The sequence below is a fragment of the Vespula vulgaris genome, chromosome 5 (genome assembly GCF_905475345.1).
Source record: "Vespula vulgaris chromosome 5, iyVesVulg1.1, whole genome shotgun sequence".
Classification (NCBI taxonomy): Eukaryota; Metazoa; Arthropoda; class Insecta; order Hymenoptera; family Vespidae; genus Vespula; species Vespula vulgaris.
In genome coordinates this window covers 3,626,898-3,642,500 of record NC_066590.1, presented here as the reverse complement: position 1 = coordinate 3,642,500, position 15,603 = coordinate 3,626,898, and the positions used below count along the sequence as shown (strand labels likewise).

Here is a 15,603-nt window from a genome sequence, read left to right as displayed (position 1 = left end):
CATCTAAATATATCATATAGATATATATCTTTATCGATACGATCGCACTTTGAGTAATCTTTAATCGAACTTTTTCGGTTGCAAATTTTTCTAATGCGTCCAACCCGTATAATATTATATGATATCGTGTGGTGCGTTATGCGATAGTGTGAGTGTTGGTTCTCGATGATATGTCGCACGGACACGTCATCGTCAAACGATATATCCGTGACCGAGCACACAAACCTATTCCGTGTATATGTGAGGTGTCTGAAGTATATATGTGTGTATACTACGTATGTACGTGTGTGTACTTGTGTACGTGTGTAATAGGTGCTCCGACGTACATACACACGACGACGCCTCTCATTTTACGAAGAGGAAAGATGGCGTCCAGTGCGCCAGTTCCCATTTATCGAGTGGTGGCTCGTTCCACGCCTTCTCGTGAGTATGTATGTGTGTATGTATATATATATGTATGTATGTATGTATATATGTATTTTCTTGCCTCTTCATCTTTCTTTAGTGTCGTCTTTTATATATGTGTGTGTGTGTGTGTGTGTGTCTATATAAAAAGATAATTTCGTTTTTTATTTTACGAACACCAATTCATGATTTTCATTTTTCATTTTTCATTTTTCCCTCGTTTCCCGTTCTTCTTGTTTCATTTTATTTTGTTTTCATTCGTCTATCCGTTCAGAGAAATTTCCAGTTGAATATTCTTCGGTAGCTTGTATAAATATCGGTTTTTATTACTTTAAAACGATATCAATTTAATCAAAGGCGATTTCACGTTCGTATGAAATTTTCAACGTATGAAATTTTCAACGAACGTGCTTTAATGAACGTACTTTTTGGAGTCGATGGATCACCGACCGACAAATTGATCGTCCTCCCTTCTCTCTCTCTCTCTCTCTTCTTTCTTTCCCTTAGCGATTAAAGCTCTCGTGGAAAACACAAACCCCCGTAACAATATTTATTTCAGGAAGTTTCCTTTTCTTTATTTCTTCCCAAGCGAGCCAACAAATGCGTACAATTAGAACGACCACTCTTTTTCCGTTTTCTTCTTTTATTTTTTTTCTTCCTTCTCTCTCTTTCTCTTTCTTTCTAGGGGATGTAGAGGAGAAAGAGAGAAAGAGAGAGAGAGAGAAAGATTCATTTGTTTTTCTCTTTATTCAGCAGCGTAATTATACCGCGTGACCTTTGCTCCCCAACGTATTCTACAAGTCGTAACTCTAGTTCGCGGTAGAGAATTACGAATCAACGTTCGTGTACAGCTACGTATAAAACGTTTACTCTTTCATTAAATGAATGAACAAAATTCGTTGATTTTTTCATACACCCTCTTTAAAACACTTTGGTCGTAAAGTTGATTTTAGCATAAGGTTACTTCGAGAATAAGAAAAGAAGAGAATAAGGATAAGGATAAGGGTGAAGGTTGAGGTTGAAGGTGGGAGGTAGGAAAAGGAGAAGAAGTTAAAGAAACGAAAAAAAAATGAAAAATATATAAAAGTATTAATCGTCTTTGTGGGGTTGGATGAGGGATAGAATCAAGAAAAGTAAGGAGATCTTAGGTGTTTCTCACGAATATCAAGTTCGTCGCAAAGAAAAAAAAAAAAAGACAAAAAAAGAAGAGGGGAGTCGAAGCTCTCTCGCAATTTTAATCTCCACAAAAGGAAATCTTACTTCGTACACGTAGGAAGAGGATGGATACCCATCGTAGTTTTCGTTTTACGAAAAATACACTTCACTTGTTTTTTGTGAGCCATTAAAATAAAGATGAAGGGGAAGAAAGAAGGAGAGGGGGAGGAGAGAGAGTAAGGGTAAGAGTAAGAACGCAATTTCTTTCATTTCTTTTTTTTTTCGATTCGCCGCGTTCACAAAATTATTTTTTCCTATTCTTTTTTCTCTTTTCTTTTATTTATCCATCTCTCCTTTTTTCTTTTTCGCCTGAAAGAAAATCTTTTCTCTTTCGTTAAATTCTCACGGATTGCTTTTCTTCCTCGTTATCGAAATTATCTCGTAATGTTTTTAATGAGCTGCGAGAGAGAGAGAGAGAGAGAGAGAGAGAGAGAGAGAGAGAGAGAGAGAGAGAGAGAGAGAGAGAGAAAAATGAGATCTTTTATTTTCTTTCAAAAAATTTTTTTTTATCTCTTTCGGATAAGAAATTAATTAACGTATGAATTATTTGTTTTAAAATATTCTTTGTAAATTTTACTCTACGTTACGATGAGAACAATTGTTTTATATATTTTTGTTTGCTGTCTCTTTCTCTCTGTGTGTGTGTGTGTGTGTCTTTCTCTCTCTTATATATAATTACTATAATATCGTTTATTATGTGCATAGCAAGCAAGCTCGTGCCGATCGAACGATCGTAAAACCATCGTTAATTACACGTTAATATATGCTCTACCTTTTCGGCCCGTTACATTAACCTATTTTTTGCCAAATCTATGAGTTCTATTCGCGTCGACGTTACGAAATCGTTTTCTATGCGGATCGAGTAAAATACAGTATTACGATCGAAAAAGAGGATCGGAGGGAGGATTGGAGGATGGGATATAAAATGTTGACAATAGAGAAAGGCGAAGGGGAAGGTTTGGGACTATGTTTTAAATCGGATGAACGAAGATGAGTGAAAAAAAAAAAATGGTTCGTTTCGATAGAAAGAATTCATGGCCTATATTCGTTTAGTTCTTTTAACTATCGAGCAGAACCGCCAATGTGATCTCCATGTATTCCAAACATGAGATTGCTCTTTTGATTGTAAATATGAATCTTTAAATAATTATTATAAAACGCGATCAATTTTCGAGTATGCCTGATTTCATTTTGAATGATGATGATATAAGCGCGTACATATTTGCGTATGTTTCTCTCTCTCTCTCTTTGTATACTGTGTGTGTGTTTGTGTGTGTACGTTTTCAAAAAACCGAGTATAATCTCTTTTAAAATTTATTATACTTTCGTAAAATCTTTTAAATTTGGAATTCTAAAATAATCTCGAAAGAGATTGGATATTATTCGAAGTTCCTTTAATTAGTAACTTTCATCCAAAGTTTCATCCGTTACGGGATTTTCTTTAATTACAATATAAATTTTTGATTTGAAGTAGACATACGCATACGCATATACGCACATAATACGTACATACGCACATAATACGTACACGTACATATATATATATATATATATATGACTTTTCGTTGAATGAAATATTAATATATCTTGTTAACTAGTTTGAATGTACTCTTTTTTCATCATTTCTTCTCTCGATCTTTCTCATTATCTCGTATTATTTTTAAAGATTAACTATCGTCATTCGTCGTATCGTCGTCGTCATTGTCATTGTCGTCGTCATCGTTGTTACCATTCTAGTCACCCTCCTTTTGGTCAAACCCGTTTCTTTCTCGCGACTTAGCAGTACACACGCGCGAGGTCATTAAGGAAATTGCACGCGGTTTTGCGACGGTGTAAAAGCAGAACCGGCATGTAACTCTCTCTCTTTCTCTCTCTTTCTCTGTGTGTCTTTCTCCACGTATGTTTTTCGCGTTCCCGTTCACTTCTCTTCCCTTCTCAGTCTTTTGGCAGATGTTTCGAGAGCCTTTTCGAGCTCTGCCAATTCGGCTCGTTTTTACCAGATTCGGTGCGCTCTTACTTTTGGCTTGCTTGCATGCTTTGCTAGAGCTGACTGGCTGTCTGGTTTGTTGGTTGGTTGGTTGGGTTGGTTGGTTGGCTGGCTGGTTGGTTGGCTGGTTCTGACCGGTTGGTTCTGGCTGACCTGTTAACTGACCAGCTGACTGGCTGGCTGCTGTTGCTGTTGCTGTTACTACTGCTGCTGCTAGTGTTACTAGCTCCCAATACTGCTTGGCTACCAACTGGCTGCTGCTGGCAAACTAAACCGTGGCTTATCTCGACCGTACGGAAGTGTCTTTAAGTGGTTTCATCTCATCACGATTTTTCTTCTTTCATTCGAGTGGATTACCCTTCGATCCTGGATTCGGAAATATTTTTAATTTTTAACATTTCGTCTAAACTATAAAGACGATATTTAGAAATGAAAATTTGCTTAAGATTAACGCTCATATACGGGATTAGATCTACGCGATGAGAATAACGTATTTATATTTCAAGACAATATCGGATAATTCTATTCGTCGCTTAATGAAATAATAATGAAGATTTTTATTATTTGGAAGACTAACAGAAAATAACCTATAGAATATCTCATTCGATTTCTGGACTCGTCCAATTTCATCTTCAACGAGAAATGCATAGAATATCTCGTACGCGTGGACACGTCCGTACCACCCACCCTTAACTTTCTTTCTCCCTCCTTCTCTCTCCCTCCCCCCCTCTCTCTCGAAAATCTATAATTACGAATGCTACGCCCCTTCACCACCGCCACTACCACTACGACCATTACTACCACCATCAGCACCACCATCTCTATTCGACGTCTTCTTTAACGAGTTATGAAAATTCGATTATCGGAATACCGTCCTGAATCTAACGTTCTCATTTGTTGTTCATCTTTTCGAAGTCTCTACTTGTTCGAATCGACGCTTCAAGTGATGTTGCCTAACACCAAATACTATATTTCAATTTCGTTCAATCTTATTTGGTTTGAAGATAAAAAAAGGAAAAGAAAAAAATATTCTCGCTATATCCTCTTTTTTAATTCTTTTTTTCTTTTCTTTTTTTAATATTTTATCTAACGAATAAGTATATACTTACCTATTTGGTAATGCGATTGTGTAATACGATTACGAAGTACTTGAAAACACTTGTCGTTGAGAGAGAGAGAGAACCGTGTTAACTTCCTCCGCGTTTATTTAAACCACTCAATGAGTACTGGTTCGCCATTAATTTCTACCTAATTTAAGAGTCATTGATCGATCATTGATCGCATTAACTCTTTATAATAATAGTTGAATAATAACACTTATAATAAAAGTTGAAGTTTCACAGACAGTTTGTAATTTTATTATCGTATAAATTAACTATCATTCAAAGATGTTAAATGATCGAACAAAGGATGTTTCTCTAAATTATTAGAAAAAAATGTTTCATTTCACTTCGATAGAATTAGATTTATATATTGTATATTTTAAAGTTGGACAATGTTTATGCGTTAAATTGCTTATCGCGATTTATATCAATAGTTAATTACCATATTTGAAAAATGAGATTGTAAGCGTCATAATCCCTTTTTGCCATTTCGTAAAAAGGATCTTACGCACGCGAGCGCATGTTTCTTATGAATATGCATGTCGCGTAATCACACGATGTAATTTCGTCGATACGCTTTTCTAAGAAACTCGAGGGTAAGTTATCGCAGAGTTACACCCTTGTGAAAATATACACGTTTCCCTCATATTTTTGCGAAAATCTACCTCTGAAAAGGCTTCCTCTATCTTTCCATGTCTACTGTTGTATATATCTACGCGTATATATGTATATATCTATTTAAGTAAATATGTAAAGCTACATTTAATTTCCATCGTTCAAAGAGAATGAAGACCTTCGAGTAATCGCTACTGAAACCCTTTCGAATTGAATTTCACACCCTCTCTTTGTCTCTTTCTTTCTTTTTTTTTTTTTATTTCGTCGATGAAAATCAGCATCTTTTAATATTCGACAAAATATATTTTTCCATTTGATTTTCCCAGAAACTTTTCCCATCTTTTTGTAGATAAATAAAATATATTTCGATAAGCTCGAGGAGATAATTTCGAACGACATTTCGAAAGTTTGTTCATGGTAAAATTCTAATTAGAGAAAGATCATAAAGTCATGTCCCATAGAGATTAAGTAGTTCAGGTATACCTAATTCGAAGTAAGGTAAAAGCAAGCGTTCCTTACATTTACGTTGGTAGGGTCGACAAACAATTAAAGTCTCAACTCAACAGTTGAACTTTTCTAACAAACAAAATATGATTTTCAGTTTGTTATAAATTGCCTTTGGGATTTATCGACATAAAATTATTTACGATTTTCTTCGAGACATACTCTGTGTTATAGGTACAACCAGAAGGTGGCTACGGTTAAAGATATAATGTCGGTTTATGGAAAAACTGTTAGAGAGTCCGTTCGGTCTAACGGTTCGAGAAAGTTTTTTTTTCCCGTTGTCCCGAAGAAATTAGAATGAAAATCATAAATTTCTCTTAGAGAGTCGGGAACATAATATTTGATTTTTACATTTAAGAACGATTTTAATCCCAAGGTTTATCAACGAGAATAGTTTTTAACGTCTTAGAAAATATTTAATAAAAAAATAAATAAATATATATATATATATATTTCGTATTTCTACCATTTCTTCCCAACTCTTTCTACGTATACGTTTTGATAATTAGTTAGTTCTAACGAGAAACTTGATTCTAACGAGAAGATGGAGAATTTCAGTTAAGGTAACTTAAAGTAGAAAAGGATGAAGAAAAAGTAAAAAGGAAGAAAGAAAGAAAGAAAGAAAGAAAGAAAGAGGACCACTCGGTGGTACGAACACATAACGAAACCAGCCGAACCGCTTTCGAAGTAACATGAGAGATCTTAGGTCCAACGCTTGAATGCCTTCCCAGAGAGAGAAGGGATCGTTCACCCGAGAGCACTTCGATGAAAAAAAAAAAAAAGAAAAAAGAAAAAGAAAAAAAAGATAAAAAAAGTAAACGGGGGCTGTATAATAATCACTATTTTTATTCTCAATTATTGTAATAATAACGATAGAAAACAAAAAATGACAGAATTAATTTCGAAGAACGAAATCATTCGTGTCAAATATATTTTTCGATGATGGCGAAGATCGTATTAAAAAGAAAAGAAAAAAAAAAGAAAAAAAATTAATGATCTTTTTTTTCTAGACAATAGAAAAGAAAAGAAGCAACACATTATTGACATAGATCATTCCCGTATTTCTAATACCGTATGAAATTTTTTCTCGAGATTACGATAAGGTCATTTGATGTATTACGCTGTTAATGAAATTCATCGAAAAGAAATTAATTTGCAAAAACAATTCAGCGATGTCGATTTCTAAGAAAAATCGTCGTCATCGTCAGTACTCTTCCCTTTCGTCCCTCCTCGTTGTCCCCTTTCAAGGCCTGGTCCGATGGAGCCCCTTCCCTTTTTAAAAGCCTTGTCAGAGAGACGTAGGGTAGCGGCGGCGACCCCTTTCGTTGTGTTCGAGGTAGAGGGACAGCTATCGATTCCACAGCAACCTCATTTCTCTCTCTCTCTTTCTCTTTCTCTCTATCTCTGTCTCTCCCTCTTTCTCTTTCTCTCTTTCTCTTTTTTCTTTTCTCACTCAGTCATTCTCGTTCCCTACCTTCCGGATAAAAGGGCGTCAGAAGTGTGGCGAAGTGTGCAGCTTTATATCTCCTATCCTTGTCTCTCCCTTTTCTTTCTCCATCCTTTACACACACCTTTTCCATTCATTATTTTACCTCCATTTTTACTTCCTTTTCCTTCCTTCCTTCCTTCCTCTCTCTTTCTCCCTCTTTCCTTTTCTTCTTTCTCTTTTCTTTTTTCTTTTTATCTATCTATCTATCTATACATATATACATACATACATACACATATATATTATATGTGCATGTACGTGTGTCTCTTTTCCTCTTTGTTTCCATCTACCTGTCTATCTTTCTTACTCTACATCCATTGACCATTGTTACCATCTTCCGTTCTGTTTCAACTACATACTTTCTTGTACATTTTCCCTTGATTCCGTTCATCCCTTTTCCTTACCATCTTCACTCGTCCGTTCCCTTTTAAACTCGTGTAACAGCACATTGTTTCGAGTCGATTCTACTCAAGGGAAAGGAAATTCTTTCTCTCTTTCTCTCTTCCTCTCTCTCTTTCTCTTTTTCATTCTCCTTCTTCTCTGGCTTTATCACTATACACTCCCAAACGTATTTCGTACTCTCGTAGCTTCGAATCTCATCAAACGAATGAAATTCTTCTTATATCGTCTTTCAAAACTTCTATCGAGTATCTAACGGTTATTGTATTTCAAACAATATAGTCGATCTTGGTAAAAAAAGTTTTAAGCCGAACCTTACGAAGAAAATCTTTTAAATTAAATTTTTAAATAATTCTTTTCCATCCTTGTCGGACATTTTACTTTTGAAAAGAATAATCTTCAATTGCTTTTATCGTTCTTTCTCTATCTCTATTTCTCTTTCTCTTTCTAACATATATAATTTAATTTTTATATACCATTCAATAATAACGCGCATATATATTTCCCATATAAAAATTCAGAGGAATTTCACCCTTTTCCGTCTCGTCGTTCCCTTAGTTATTTTAGAGAAACTAGGGAAAAACATACTAGTTTAGCTAGCTACCTGGTTTCGTTATCTAGCTCTAGCTAGCTAACTTTGCTAGCTTGCGCTATCTCCCTTGGTTTAACAGCTACCTCTCGTCATTCTCTCTTCTGTACTCTACACAAATACGAACACATAAAGACGCCTAGAAAGGGAGAGAGAAATAGAGAGTGAGAAAGAGAGGGACAGAAGGAAGGGTCTTCTTTCTTTCGCGTTCGTCCATCCTTTGTCTGCCCTTTTTCCTCTCTCTCTCTCTCTCTTTCTCTCTCTCTCCCTCTCTCTTTCTTTTCTACGTACATATTTCATTCGTTCTACCCGCTTCGGAAGTTGGAAAATACGTTGGAGGAATATCAACACAGTTGGAAAGATCGTACGAAGAAGTCTAAAGAGAAGGAGAAGGATGGATAGAAAAAGAGAAGAGAGAGAGAGAGAGAGAGAGAGAGAGAGAGAGAGAGAGAGAGAGAGAGAGAGAGGCGTTTATTCGTTCGCAGCTTCGAGATAGTCCATGATAAGGGGAAGTACTCGGTGACGACGATGACGACGACGAAGATGATGATGATGATGATGATGATGATGATTACTACGACGACGACGACATAAATGATGATGATGATGATGATGATGATGATGATGATAGCAGCGAGTAGGCAGAGGAAAGAATAGGACAAAGATCGAGAAATAGGAAAGGACGTTTAAAAGTGTTGAGACGTAAAGAAGAAGAGAACAGACGTTGGAGTTAAAAGAAAACGAGTGGTGTTAGGTTCGTGTGAGTACGACGAAGATAAACGCGAATAAACTAGTGGTAAGTTGAGGATGAGTGGTTGAAGAACAGACGAAACACTTTTGTAGGATATACATAAGATGTATTTACATATGTATGTATGTATGTATGTATCTAATGAGTAATAGCGAACTAACCAATTACAAAGAAAGAGACGAATTTTTTTTTGTTTCTTCATAGAAAACCCCTTCATAAAAAAAATGATCGTTGAAGTAAATTATACGAGGAGGGCGTGGGTGAATGGGTGGGTAGAAGTAGAGTACGGGGAAGGAATGGATTAAGAGAAAAAAAGAGGGGCAAAAATTTCGGAGAAACAGACCCAACGACGGTAGAGGTATTTCTCGATTCGACAGATAGGAGGAGGAGGAGGAGGCAGCGGCGGCTGTGTATCGTATGAGAGTTATTATCTGTAGCCGGAGGCGTTGCGATTTCAATCTTGAGCGCTGAGAAAAAGAAAAATATTTGAAAGTACACACGGTATTGTTTTTAAACACGGCGATGCATTAATCATCGACGGGATTAATAATAAAGGGGAATTAGAATGAAATGTTTTATGTAGATTTTATCGTAAAAAATAAATTCTACGAAAGCAAAAAAAATATATATATATATATATATACACGCACACATACGTGTATAAATTTTGTTGTTAATTAACGCAGATTGTTTAGAATAGATTTTCGTAAAATGATCTTTTCATAGAAAGAACGAGGATAGTAGGATAGTAGGATAGTTGGTTAACTTCGAGTTTATAGTTCAAGTATTCGAGAAGATCGGCAAGCACGCGTGTTCCTCGGTGTCCAAGATAATGTTAGGAGCGTTTGCGACGACAAACTATCGTCGAAACGCCTGTGTGATAGATATTCGTGATATATGTCCCATAGGGTATCATCAAGATGACCTAATTACGACGCTCGTCGAGTTCCGAGCGTAGTGTAGTAAATCCCGGTCACCGGAAACCGAAGCTGTTGCTAATGCTACTGCTACTACTGCAGTTGCTGTTGCCATTGCTGTTGTTGCTACTGCTACTGCTATTGCTATTGCTATTGCTATTGCTATTGCTATTGCTATTGCTATTGCTATTGCTACTGCTACTGCTACTGTCTGACATTCTATCGTTCGAATACCTCGAACTTGGCATGTTGGACTGACTTGAACGTCTCTCTCTGTCTCTGTCTCTCTCTCTCTTTCTCTCTCTCTCTCTCTCTCTCACACTCTCTTTCCATCTCTCTATATCTCCATCTTTCTGTGTTACTTTGTTACGACGGCGAACAGCTGTTCAAACCGAAGAAAAGTCGACCTATCGAAACGTACGCAACCCAACGCTAACACGTATTCGTTTATTTAAATAACGTTATCCTCCTTTTTCCTCTCAGCGCTGAAGAATTTTTTCTTTTCTTTTTTGTTTCTTTTCCTCCTTTTTTCGTCTTTCTCTTCTTCTTTCTCCATGACGGATAAATCATTCCATCGTTTCATACTTCTTTATTTTTTTTATGCAAATCCCAACAGGGAACGAATAATTCGTTCTATCGTTACGATGTCCGAATTTTTTGCTACGATCGAGATATTTCCCTTTTTTTTTTTCTATTTTCTTTTTATTTTGTTTGTTTATTTTTCTTTTTTCCTTGTTTTTATGTTTTTGTATTCCGTGCAAAATCAAAGCAATTTTTTTCAGTCTTTCATTGATAAAACAGAGGAAATTGTAATCATCTTTGCAGTCAATTTAATGAAGGACAATATGAATGAAAGATACGTAATATACATATACACACATACATATACATACATATCCATGAGAAGTTCGTTAATCGTTAATAATTGTTAATAAATTTATTATAATCGATTTGAATGGATTTCCTTGATATACGTCGGATAAACGTTATCCCTTTTGCTAACTATAGAACAAACTGAGTAAATTAATAAATACTTGATTATATCGTTGTTAATGAGAACTCTATTATTACGCTCGTACTTTCGAAGATGATAATTTCTCGAATCGATGAATAATTCAGCGAGAATGCTAAGATCGATCGACATTCATTCGCTTCAACGATTCCTTTCACCTTTGTAAGAGATAAAGAGAGAGCGAGAGAGAGAGAGAGAGAGAGAGAGAAAGAGAGAGAGAGAGAGAGAGGGAGAGAGTAATAAATGGATTCGTTAATGAAACATTTTCTATGCCCATTAACAATAATAATTTTAACAGGATAAATAATTTATGATTTAAACACGAACGTGTAGGTACAGAATCCTTTTTATATATATTTCAAATGTTAATATTATTTTCGTAATTTATTTATATAAACTTCGTTCGTTTTTTATTGTTTGATTGTTTATTTATTTGTTTGTTTTCATTCTTTCTTTCTCTCTTTATTTATTTATTAAATCCAACATAACGTAGTTATATCGATTAATGTGTTCGCTTACTCGTCGCAATTCATTCGTTTCCGCGAATCCATCTAATTTATACGTACATATGTATATCGTGATACGAACTCGTAAGTATAGGTTACATTGCATACACATACATATGTAAACGCATAGAAAATGTATCGCATCACGTTGAACGTTTCATAAAGCCCGCCCGTTAAATATGGCGCCACGGTAAAACGGTCGGCGCGAAATTTCGAACGCTTTTCTCTCTCAACGCTTTTAACTTGATATCAAAGCGTTGTGTCGCGCATATGTAAATTCGCGATGAATTAAACTACGACTACGATCGACGCGGCGTTACAATGTTTAACACTGTTTGCATGCAAATTTTATTTGCGCCCGAAGATCGATCGACAAACTCTTCCTTGCAAACCGGATGCATTAACGTATCGATCATTATCATCAGCATTATAATCATTATCATTATCATCATCACCAACATTATAATAATAATAATAATAATAATAATAATAATAATAATAATAATAATAATTATTATTATTATTATTATTATTATTATTATTATTATTATTATTATTATTGCAATTGAAAAATATATTACGATAATCATAAAAGAAAATGATCGAGAAATATCTCTCATTGGATTAACGCGTTAATTAAAACTATATATAAGAACGTTGATTAAACGATTGAAATAAAATAAATTTATCTTGAAACTTTTTCACCTATCCCTGGGCGTCTCGTTGGAGACAATCAGATAATTGGGATATTTATTATTTCTTGACAATATAATTAATTCGAAAATGAAATCGTTCGTTAGATCCTATAACAAACATTGATGAAGAACACGCTCACGTTCGATTTCATTTACGTTTTTGGTTTAATCGATATATATGTAAGTAGGTATGTCACATATACATACATACATACATACATACATACATATATATTATATATATTATATATATATATTCGACAGCGTCATTCGCGATGCAGCACCGACGGCGACGGCATACGAGAGAATAATTGCCGCGCTATTTTACGAGCTGTTTTTCTAGGACGCGTCGACGATCGACGATGGCGCGTATATCTCGTCCCTCGTTTGAGCTCGTTCGTGCAGGAAAGGCAAAATGCATTTAAATTGTCATCCCCTTTCCCTCCTCTGTCACCTCCCTATCTCCATCCCCATCCCCATTTCCATCCCTATCCCCATTCCTATCCCCATCCCCATATCCATCCCCATCCTACCATCACCGTCCTCTCGTCCTCCACTATTTTTCTATCCCTCGCTCACTCTTTTTTACCCTTCCATCATCGTGTTACGATTCCCTTGCGGCGGGAAGAAAATTTTTCCAATGGTGAAAAAAATATTCTCGATCGTGTCATAACAATTTACCGAATCGCTTTTCCTACGTAATATTATCGTCGTTGTTATTATTATTATTATTATTATTGTTGTTGTTGTTGTTGTTGTTATTATTTGTAAATCTCTTTGATATGCTCCAATTCCAAATTGTTAATATGATTTTTGTCAAAGGTATTTGTCAAAGGTATTTGTCAAAGATAAATTATTTTAATATAGAGTAATTATTAAGCGGTGGTTAATTAGATAATAATAATTAAATTTCTTTGTTTATCAGATAAAAGATATAAATAACTATTATATACATATAATATATTATACATAATATAAATATTATATATATATATACATATATATATGTGTGTGTGTCTATGTATATATGTATATAAATATATACGTAAGTGCAATTTTCCAACGTTCCTGAGTTCCGCATCCTGACATTTCGCTTGGAACATCGCCAGTAGATGCTGCAATGGAATCGTGAAAATAAACGCGCGTCGATCGACCTGCGATCGGCGACTGCCGTCCTCGTCGTCGTCGTCGTCGTCGTCGTCGTCGTCGTCATCGTCGTCGTCGTCATAGTCGTCTTCGTCATAGTCGTCTTCGTCATGCCTTGCGTTTTATTGTTCGTTCGAAAGAAATCTTTAACCGAGTTGTTTCTATCAGTCCTTTCTTCCTCCTTCTCACGGCACGTTTCTCTCACCAAGACCGATTTAAAACTCCCTCTCTCCCTCCCGTCCTCCCGTCCTCCCTTCCTCCCTTCCTCCATTCCTCCCTCTCACTCCACTTTGAAGTTTATCTTTCTCGGTAATGTCGAATTAAACGAGTTTAGAAAAGAACAAATCCGTCTTTCGATCGATTCGAAAGTAATTAAAATATATTTTTTCAACATTGAAATTCATTTTGATTAGACGAGAAAACATTTTCGATTTAAGTTCTTTTTTTTTCTCTATGTTATAGAGATAAGATAAATTTGAGAAACGTAACGCAACTCTTCTAACTTTGTTAGAACGTTAATTTGTTAATGAAATGTTTCTAATTTCATGGGGGAAAAAAATATTTCTATAATTATATTGAGAATATAATATATAAGAAATAAAGAAATATAATAGATAAGAAATAAAAATAAAGTAAATATATATCATTAAAAAAATATATATATCCCCGAAAGATTACATTTAAAAAATTTCTCTCTCTCTCTCTCTCTCTCTCTTCTTTCTTTTTTAACTCAGCAATCAGACATTACTTGTTGATTTTATTATAAAGATGACACTTTTACTCCACTTTTACTATTAAATTTTTTCAACGAAGACATTTTCGATCTCGCACTCGACGAATTAACACGTATATAAAGCAATAACGTGCCTTTATGTGTGTCGTCGTATCTTCTCTATCTCTTTCTCTCTTTCTCTGTCGATGCCCCGGCCGAATGGCGAATACGTGGAGAGCAATGTTGGGTCTTTAATGAAACTTCCGCTCTATAGAAGGAACCCCACACAACTTGCTTTCTTTCGGTGATGATCGACTATGAACGGATAAATGTTGCTACTCGACATCTAAAAAAAAAAAAAAAAGTAAAAAGAAAATGAAAGAAAAAAAAGATAAATAAAAAATAAATATTAATCGAAAGACAATCTTTAATCCACTATCGTATGTGTCTTAGAAAAACAGAAAGAAAGAGAGAGATTTTTGTTATCTTAGGAATGAAAAAAAAAGAAAAAGAGAGAGAAAACAAATAGAATAAATCATACGTAGTAATCATTTCACTTATTTAGATTTCACGTTTGCTTGGTTTATTCGTGATATGATATTTCATGAAGCTATCGATAACGTTATTAGTTAACAGTGGAAGTGGCTTTAATCTTGTTACGTATTCGCATCGTTCTTAATTAATGAAACGTTATATATGAATGTATTCATTTATACACATACATATGTATATATGTATATGTATATATATATATTATATATATACGTATACATACATAAATATATAAATAAATGGATTATAGAAACGAAAACATTTACTTTCCGACATAAAATTAATCGACGTTTAAAAGATTAAAAAAAAGTCGAACTTAGAGTTAGAGATAGGTAGATAGATAGGTAGATAGATAGGTAGATAGATAGGTAGATAGATAGATAGATAGAAAAATGTATAGAGAAGAAAGAGAGAGAGAGAAAAATAGAGAAAGAGAGAAAGAGCGAGAGAGATTTCTGCAGAGAGAAACTCTAGCTAGTCATCCGTACGAATTTATTGATCACCACGAGGCTTATGTAATCCCCGGCCTTTGTCCCTTGCATTTTATTTCCGTTTCTCATTCGGCTGGAAACAGAAGGGAAAAAAAAAGGAAAAAATGATAGGAAGAAAGAAAGAAAGAAAGAAAGAAAGAAAGAAAAGGAAAGGAAAGAAAGATAGGATGTTTCTAGTCGACGCGACGCACGTAATCTTTTCCCGCTTTTTACCTCTTGGATTTCACCTTTCACCGACGTTATCATCGTCGTAATAAATGATCGTGAAAGAGAGCAAAACGTTTATAATTTTTCCATTCGTTGCACTTCCTATCGTGCGATCACACGACGACCCATTCGATATAACATTCTATAGTTTTCTATAGTGTTGTATTGGAAGATAGACGAAAAGAGGAGAGGGAGATAGATATGGTCGTCCCATAATCCCAATATATATATATGTATGTATGTATGTATGTATGTATGTATGTATGTATGTATGTATGTATGTATGTATAAGTTCTTATAAATTATTC

General features: G+C 34.9%; 1 protein-coding gene across 7 annotated transcripts in view; it reads left to right on the top strand.

Annotated features, from left to right (window-relative positions):
- The window catches only part of LOC127063903 (titin homolog), a 64,722-nt gene that overhangs the window by 24,993 nt on the left and 24,126 nt on the right, over positions 1–15,603 (top strand). The gene's annotated exons all lie outside the window — the stretch shown is intronic.